Source organism: Tupaia chinensis, unplaced genomic scaffold (genome assembly GCF_000334495.1).
Source record: "Tupaia chinensis unplaced genomic scaffold, TupChi_1.0 Scaffold147500_2, whole genome shotgun sequence".
NCBI classification, from domain to species: domain Eukaryota; kingdom Metazoa; phylum Chordata; class Mammalia; order Scandentia; family Tupaiidae; genus Tupaia; species Tupaia belangeri.
In genome coordinates this window covers 1235271-1243734 of record NW_006207352.1, presented here as the reverse complement: position 1 = coordinate 1243734, position 8464 = coordinate 1235271, and the positions used below count along the sequence as shown (strand labels likewise).

The 8464-nt window shown below is 43.1% G+C and overlaps 1 long non-coding RNA gene across 1 annotated transcript in view; it reads right to left on the bottom strand.

Annotated features, from left to right (window-relative positions):
• Positions 1 to 7897, bottom strand: part of LOC102487578 (uncharacterized) — a 21862-nt gene extending 13965 nt beyond the window's left edge. The window contains exon 1 of the long non-coding RNA XR_337600.1: positions 7658 to 7897. This is a non-coding gene — a long non-coding RNA (uncharacterized LOC102487578). The remainder of the gene's footprint in view (positions 1 to 7657) is intronic.
• Positions 7898 to 8464: the final 567 nt, after the last annotated feature.

Here is an 8464-nt window from a genome sequence, read left to right as displayed (position 1 = left end):
TCATTTTGTAAAAAAAAAAAATGCATATTTGACAACTGCAGCAAGCTGTATGGGCACAGCTGGGTACTACTTTATAGTATGTTCATTCTACTCACTGGGGTTCATGCCTAAAGTCAGACTTGGGTTCATGTATAGGTATGTGTCAGCTGTGCTAGCTATTGGATATATTTAGACTAATTAAGTTCATCGGCAGATCAATTGAATGGAGGGGGGAAGGCATGGAGGGCAACCGTGGATGCCAGGTACAATGTGGGAGGAGGATGGGACATGGCAGAGAGTGGGGGATGGGGAATCAGGGATGGCAAAACAAAAGGCAAGGTATGCAGGACATAAGAATTGGAAAATTATTTGCTGAGAACATGTATGTTGATGTGCTTGACTGAGCCATTGCACAGTGTATTTTGGATGGAAAATTCATTTGTGTGTTGTGATGGTGTATAGTGAATTAATGTAGAGAATGAATAAATTTAAAATAAAATAAAAAAAAGAAAAATAGAAATAAAAAAAATACACATAGGCACAGTACAAAGAAACCACATCTGCGTTAAAAACATCAACAAACTTCAATGGAGCCTTTGGCAAATACTTCTGTAAGCAGTTGCCAGATCCTTCTGTGAAATCTTTTTCTGCTGTAAATACATTGCGCTCACAGAGCTTAGACAGGCACACACAAATACAGACACACATTCAAATATGCACACATGTATAACTAATACATACGCAGTATTGATGTACTCCATCTTTCTCAAAAACACAACTGCAAGCGAGACCAGCAGATGGCGTAATGGCTATGTCACTGGACTCCCATGTAGTTGACCGTGGTTCGCATCCCGGACTCGGTGGCTTAAAACTCACGCCAGGCGCGTGTGCGTGTGTGCCCAAGATCCCAAGAGGAGAATGGAGGAGAAGGGATTGCAGCGTGGCCATCTGCCCTGGGGGGTGATTTCTCACTTTCTATCTCTCTGTCTCTCTGACGAGCACATGTGCCCTATAGCAAAAAAATCTCTCCAAAAAATAAAAAAACACAACTGCAAGGGAGCTTTTCACAAATAATTCTGTAAGCTCCAGAATTCTTTTCTATTTTAAACGTATCACAAGCCTACAACATGGACACACACACAGTAATATGTATCCACACTCACATATGCACACATGTAGGAATAATGGACATGACCACAGTAGAAAGGTAACACATTTCCCTAAAGCATACCACTCCAGTAGTGGCTTTAGCAAATCAGTTTGTAAGTCCTGAAATCATTTCATACTTTAAATAAATTGCAATCCTGAAGCTTGGACACACACAAGCAAATATGACCAACGTTCACAAAAGCACACGGATATTTAAAAATCCACACAGACACAGGACAAAGATACTACATCTTCATTACAAGAACTTCAATGTTTGGCAAATCCTCATGTAAGCTCTGAAACCCTTTTCTACTATAAATAATTTGCACTCCTGAAGTTTAGATAAGCACATATAAACACAGACACATTCACATACACACAGGTGTGAATAATACACACATACAGAGTATAAAGGCACTACATCTTTCTAGAAGACAAAACTCCAGTGGAGCTTTCTGCAAATCCTTTTGTGAGCTCTAAAATCTCAAGCCTGAAGATTGGACACAAACACACATACAAATACACAGACATGCTCACATATGCACACATGTATAAATAATACACAGATGTACAATATAAAGGCAGCACATCTTTCTAGAAAACACAATTGCAATGGAGCCATTTGCAAATCCTCGCCTAAGCTTTACAATCCTTTTCTACTGTAAACAAATCACAAGCCTACAACCAGGACACACACACTACTACACACCCATGTTTACATATGCAAAGATGTATGAATAATGGATACATGCACAGTTGGAAGGTAATAAATCTCCCTAAAAATACAACTCCAGTGGAGCCTGTGGCAAATACTTCTGTAAGCTCTAAAATTATTTTGCACTTTAAATAAATTGCACTCCTGAAGGTTGGACACACACAGATAAATACACACCAGCAGTCACAAAAGCACACATGTATGAATAATACACACAGGCACAGTACAGAGAAATTACATCTGCATTAAAAAAAAATAGAACTTCAATGGGGCCTTTGGCAAGTCCTTCTGTAAGCTGTGAAATCTTTTTCTGCTGTAAATACATTGCACTACCAGAGCTTGGATAGGCACACACATTCAAATATGCGTGCACGTATGAATAACACACACACACAGTATAAATGTACTCCATCTTTCTAGAAAACACAACTGCAATGTAGCCTTTCTCAAATCCTTCTGTAAGCGCTAGAATCCTCTTCTGCTATAAGTGAATCAGAAGCCTACAACTTGTACACACACAGAGTAAGAGAAATCCATGCTCACATGCATATGTGTATGAATAATGAACACAAGCACAGTAGTAGAAAAGTAGCACATTTCCCTAAAGACTACACCTCCAGTAGAGCCTTTGGCAAATTCTTCTGGAAGATCTGAAACTCTTTCCTTCTGTAATTAAATTGCACTCTCAAAGCTTGGACAAGCATACACAAACACACATTCACATGTATAAATAATACACATACACACACACACAATAATAGTACTACAGTTTTCTTTCTTTTTTTTTTTTTTTTTTGAGAGGTTTTTGTTATAGGGCATGTGCGCTTGCCAGAAAGACAGAGAGAGACATAGAGACAGAAAGCGAGAAATCATCCCCCAGAGGGGATGGCCATGCCGCAGTCCCTTCTCCTCCATTCTCCTCTTGGGATCTTGGGCACACACACACACATGCCCAGCGTGAGTTTATGCCACTGGGTCTGGGACATGAACCGCAGTTGACTATATGAGATTCCAGCGACAAAGGAATTACACTAACTGCTGGTCCCAATAGTACTACGGTTTTCTAAAACACACTATCCAATAGTGCGGTTTCTAAATCTTTATGATAGCTCTGAAATCCTTTTGTACTCCAAATTTATCACACCCTTGCAGCTTGAAAACGCACATGCAAATACACATTCACATATGCACACATGAATGAGTAACAGACACATGCACAGTAGAAAGGTACATCTGTCCAGAAAATACAACTCCAGGTTTGTACACAGGGCTGAATGCACATTTTAGAGACTATGTTAGTTACTCATTGGACATTTCCCAAACACTGACTTTCTGAAAAAATAAATACAGACAGATGTTCTATGGGCAAGTTGAGTCACTGTGACTGGACTGGCTCTCACAAAGATGTCTTTTATTTTTTCTTCCTACACATTCCTTAGAGCAGAAATATAATAAAGTTAAGCATTTGGCACTGTGAAAATAATATTCAAAAAGGCAAGAACATGAACAGTCTATGACCATAAGGATTCCCCCAATGTCCTTTATGTCAAAAGAGTTTTAAAAGTTGTTCAAAGTCTACCTCAGTGATGCTTTGGGCAAAGTAATCGAACCAAAGAAACATAAAACATCGGTGTCTTCTATGAGAAATGTTAGACATTACTGGGCAAAAATGATTTAGGTTTCAGAGGCTTGCAAAGAATTCTTGGAAACCAAATTTCTGGAATTTTTCCAAACTTAGTTGAACTTCTAAGTACATTAATTATGGGACCAAAAAGTGAAATGGAGCTTAAAGCACTGGAGTCCTGAGACCAGCAGTTGGCGTAATGGCTATGTCGCTGGACTCCCATGTAGCCGACCACAGTTCGTGTCCTGGATCCGGTGGCTTAACTCACGCAGGGCGCGTGTGCGTGCGCCCAAGATCCCGAGAGGAGAATGGAGGAGAAGGGATTTCGGCGTGGCCATCCCCCCTGGGGGGTGATTTCTATTTGTTTTGTCTATTTGTTTTGTCAAAGAGACAAAGAAAATTTACTGAAGTTTTTTTGAGAGGTTTTTGTTATAGGGCATGTGCGCTTGCCAGAAAGACAGAGAGAGACATAGAGACAGAAAGCGAGAAATCATCCCCCAGAGGGGATGGCCATGCCGCAGTCCCTTCTCCTCCATTCTCCTCTTGGGATCTTGGGCACACACACACACATGCCCAGCGTGAGTTTATGCCACTGGGTCTGGGACATGAACCGCAGTTGACTATATGAGATTCCAGCGACAAAGGCATTAAACCAACTTCTGTCCGACATGACCAATAGTACTACGGTTTTCTAAAACACACTATCCAATAGTGCGGTTTCTAAATCTTTATGATAGCTCTGAAATCCCTTTGTACTCCAAATTTATCACACCCTTGCAGCTTGAAAACGCACATGCAAATACACATTCACATATGCACACATGAATGAGTAACAGACACATGCACAGTAGAAAGGTACATCTGTCCAGAAAATACAACTCCAGGTTTGTACACAGGGCTGAATGCACATTTTAGAGACTATGTTAGTTACTCATTGGACATTTCCCAAACACTGACTTTCTGAAAAAATAAATACAGACAGATGTTCTATGGGCAAGTTGAGTCACTGTGACTGGACTGGCTCTCACAAAGATGTCTTTTATTTTTTCTTCCTACACATTCCTTAGAGCAGAAATATAATAAAGTTAAGCATTTGGCACTGTGAAAATAATATTCAAAAAGGCAAGAACATGAACAGTCTATGACCATAAGGATTCCCCCAATGTCCTTTATGTCAAAAGAGTTTTAAAAGTTGTTCAAAGTCTACCTCAGTGATGCTTTGGGCAAAGTAATCGAACCAAAGAAACATAAAACATCGGTGTCTTCTATGAGAAATGTTAGACATTACTGGGCAAAAATGATTTAGGTTTCAGAGGCTTGCAAAGAATTCTTGGAAACCAAATTTCTGGAATTTTTCCAAACTTAGTTGAACTTCTAAGTACATTAATTATGGGACCAAAAAGTGAAATGGAGCTTAAAGCACTGGAGTCCTGAGACCAGCAGTTGGCGTAATGGCTATGTCGCTGGACTCCCATGTAGCCGACCACAGTTCGTGTCCTGGATCCGGTGGCTTAACTCACGCAGGGCGCGTGTGCGTGCGCCCAAGATCCCGAGAGGAGAATGGAGGAGAAGGGATTTCGGCGTGGCCATCCCCCCTGGGGGGTGATTTCTATTTGTTTTGTCTATTTGTTTTGTCAAAGAGACAAAGAAAATTTACTGAAGAAAAGTCTGTCCCACAAATGGCAGCAGAGCTATGGAAAGCTGTACAGAGAAAGGGAGCATCGATGTACTCTCTAGTTCACTAAAAACACTCAAAATATTAACAGTTCACAGACTTCAAATTTCAAATGTGAAATCGTAAAAATTAAGCAAGAAAACACAGAACATCTGAATCACTACTCTTGGGAACACTACACTCCAGTCCACACCCCTTCCTCTCCAGGTGCTGAAGATTCATTCTGGGTTCTGCCTCACCTCTGCTCTGGGAACTGGTGCTGCTGAGGCTCCTCCATAAACACATCAGGGGTTTCACAAGCTCCGGGGCTAGGAGGGGTGCCTGTCTGAGCGGCGGGGGCTTTTGCCGTTGGAGGTCTGGAGCTGACAGTACTTCTTTCTGCTTAGGACACAGGGAACAGGGACAGAAGAGATGCCCCTGTGACTAAGGGCCTATTTCTTTTTAGTAATATTTTTAAGATTTTTTTTTTTTACCAGAGACAGAGAGAGAGAGAGAAAAGAAAAGTGAGAAAGCAAGCCTTCAGATCCAGGACTTGAACTACAATCAGCCATGTGGGAGTCTAATGCCTTAACTACCACACCACCTGCAAGCCCCAAGGGCCCATTTTTTTCTCCACAGAGAAATTTTTGCTACAGGGTGCATGTGTCCATGGAAAAGACAGAGGAAGCCAGAGTGAGAAAGTGAGAAATTACCTGCAGGGCAGGGGCAGACAGAATGTAAGAAATCACTTCCTAGAGGGGATGGCTATACCACAGTCCCTTCTCCAGTCTCCTCTAAGGATTTTGGGCACACATGCATACATGCCTGCTGTGATTTCTTTTTCTTTCTTTTTTTTTTTAAGAATTCTTTTATTTTGCTTATTATTATTGTTATTGTTATTACTTAATTTGCTATAGGGCACATATACCCACGGGTGGGGGGGGGTGGTAGTGAGAAAGCAAGCTGCCAGGTCCAAGACTCAGATGTCAGTCAGCCATGTGGGAGTCCAGGGCCTTAACCACCCTGCCACCTTCTGGCTGCTATGTATTTATTTTGGCTCCTATATATTTATTTTGAATGAGCGAGAGTGCATGGGAGAGATGGAGAAAGTATTTTTGACAGGGCTTTACCATGTTCCAATCTTGTCCCTGTCTTCCAGTTGGCTAGACCCATAGGCACACACTGTACATGGCCTGTTCAGGCCTCCCACAAGGCTGCAGCCTCAGAGAGCAGTGCACCCCCACCTGCACGGCCCTGGCTGGGCCCCGGGACTTGGAGACGTGTGTCGTGGGGGCCATGCTCCATCCTTCTTCCCTTTACTTGAGGTCTCAGATTCGAACTATGGTCAGCAATGTGAGTCCAACACCTTAACTATCACGCCACCTGCTGGCCCTGTTACGTGACCTCGGTTTTTTTGTTTGTTTTGTTTTTGGAGAGGTTTTCACTATAGGGCGCGTGCGCTCACCAGACAGACAGAGAAAGACATAGAGACAGAAAGCGAGAAATGACACCCTAGGGGGGATGGTCACGCCGCAATCCCTTCTCCTCCATTGTCCTCTCGGGATCTTGGGCATACACGCACATGCGCCCGGCCTGAGTTTTAAGCCACCGGGTCCAGGATGCGAACCACGGTCGACTACATGGGAGTCCAGTAGGAACCACGGTCTACTACATGGGATTCCAGCGACATAGCCATTATGCTAACTGCTGGATCCCAGTGACCTCGTTTTTTTAAAGTTTGCCAACTCCTGGGGCCAGCCGATGGTGTAGCAGTTACATCACTGTATTCCCACATGGCCGACTGTGATTCCAGTCCTGGATCTGATGGCTTGAAACTCACCCCATGTGTGTGTTCATGCCCAAGAGCCTGGGAGAATGGAGAAGAGATTGCAGTGTGGCCATCCCCCCTGGGGCGAGATTTGTCACTTTCCCTCTCACTATGTCTGTCTCTCTCTCTCTGGCAAACCCAGACACCCTAATACAAAAACTTCCCTAAAAAAGTTTGCCGGGAACCAGCAGTTAGTGTAATGGCTGTGTCGCTGGACTCCCACGTAGTCGACCGTGGTTCGCGTCCCGGACCCGGCGGCTTAAAACTCACGCCAGGCGTGTGTGCGTGCGTGCCCAAGATCCCGAGAGGAGAATGGAGGAGAAGGGATTGCGGCGTGACCATTCCCCCTGGGGGGTGATTTCTCGCTTTCTGTCTCTATGTCTCTCTCTGTCTGTCTGGCGAGCTCACGCGCCCTATAGCAAAAACCTCTCCAAAAAAAAAAAGTTTGCCAACCCCTGTTTGGACACTACAAAACATCCATTTTAGGCACTCAAAGGCTTTCAACGTGTTCTCACAATTTGTAGTTTCCCTTAACCTCATCTCTCTGTCTCTTCAGTGGGAGAGACATGGCCTCCAGTATGGACCAGAGGCACACTGAGTGAGGGTAGGAAGCACTACATTCTCCACAACTGCAAGGTTCAGCCACCGCCCCTAGGCCTTGGTGGGGCTCTCACCGTCTTCGTGCGTCCATGCGACTGCCCCACTCACCGGGAATGGCAAAGCGCACGCACTGTTTCTCCACCAACTGTTGCTGCTTAGACAAAGAACCTGAGGCTCAGGGAGTTTGCAGGACATGCTCAAGGCCGGTGTCTCTTCGGTGGTAGAGCCCAGATTAGACCGAGGATCCAGGGTCTCATGCTTCTGTGATGCCAGCAACCTCCTCAGCTGCACATGTGTGTTTGTGTTTGCTGTTTCTTCTCCTCTCTTTTCTTTCTTTCTTCTTTTTTCTTTTTCTTTCTTTCTCCTTTCTTTTTCTTTCTGCCAAAGGGCATGTGCACTCACTAGAGAGAGAGAGAGAAGGAAAGTCAGAAAATTTTTCTTAAAATATTTCTTACAGCATGCACAAAGTACAATAATAAAATCATAAACATACTCATCATGTTCAACATTTGTACAATATGAATAACCAAGAATATAAACATACTCATCATGTTCAATATTTGACCTTACATTGTTGTGCACATTTTTACTTCTTTGAGAATATATTGAATTTTCAGCTCTTTTTTCCTCTGTGGCACACCAATTCATAACCCTTTCCACTTATTTACATGAATTGCTGTGTCTATTGATCATTTCTTCCTAGCCCCACCCTGCACCCTCCCATCTCACTGCGCAACTTCTAGAATCTAGAATTAGTCTATTTTCATGTTAGCGAGTCCTTTAGCTTTCACAAAAGCAAGGACACTCAGTGTATGTCAAGCAAGAGCACATGGCACTTCTTGTAACCTGGCTTATTTCATTCAGCATCATATCTTCTAGGTCCAGTTATTTTGTGTCAAAAGACAGGAGATCATT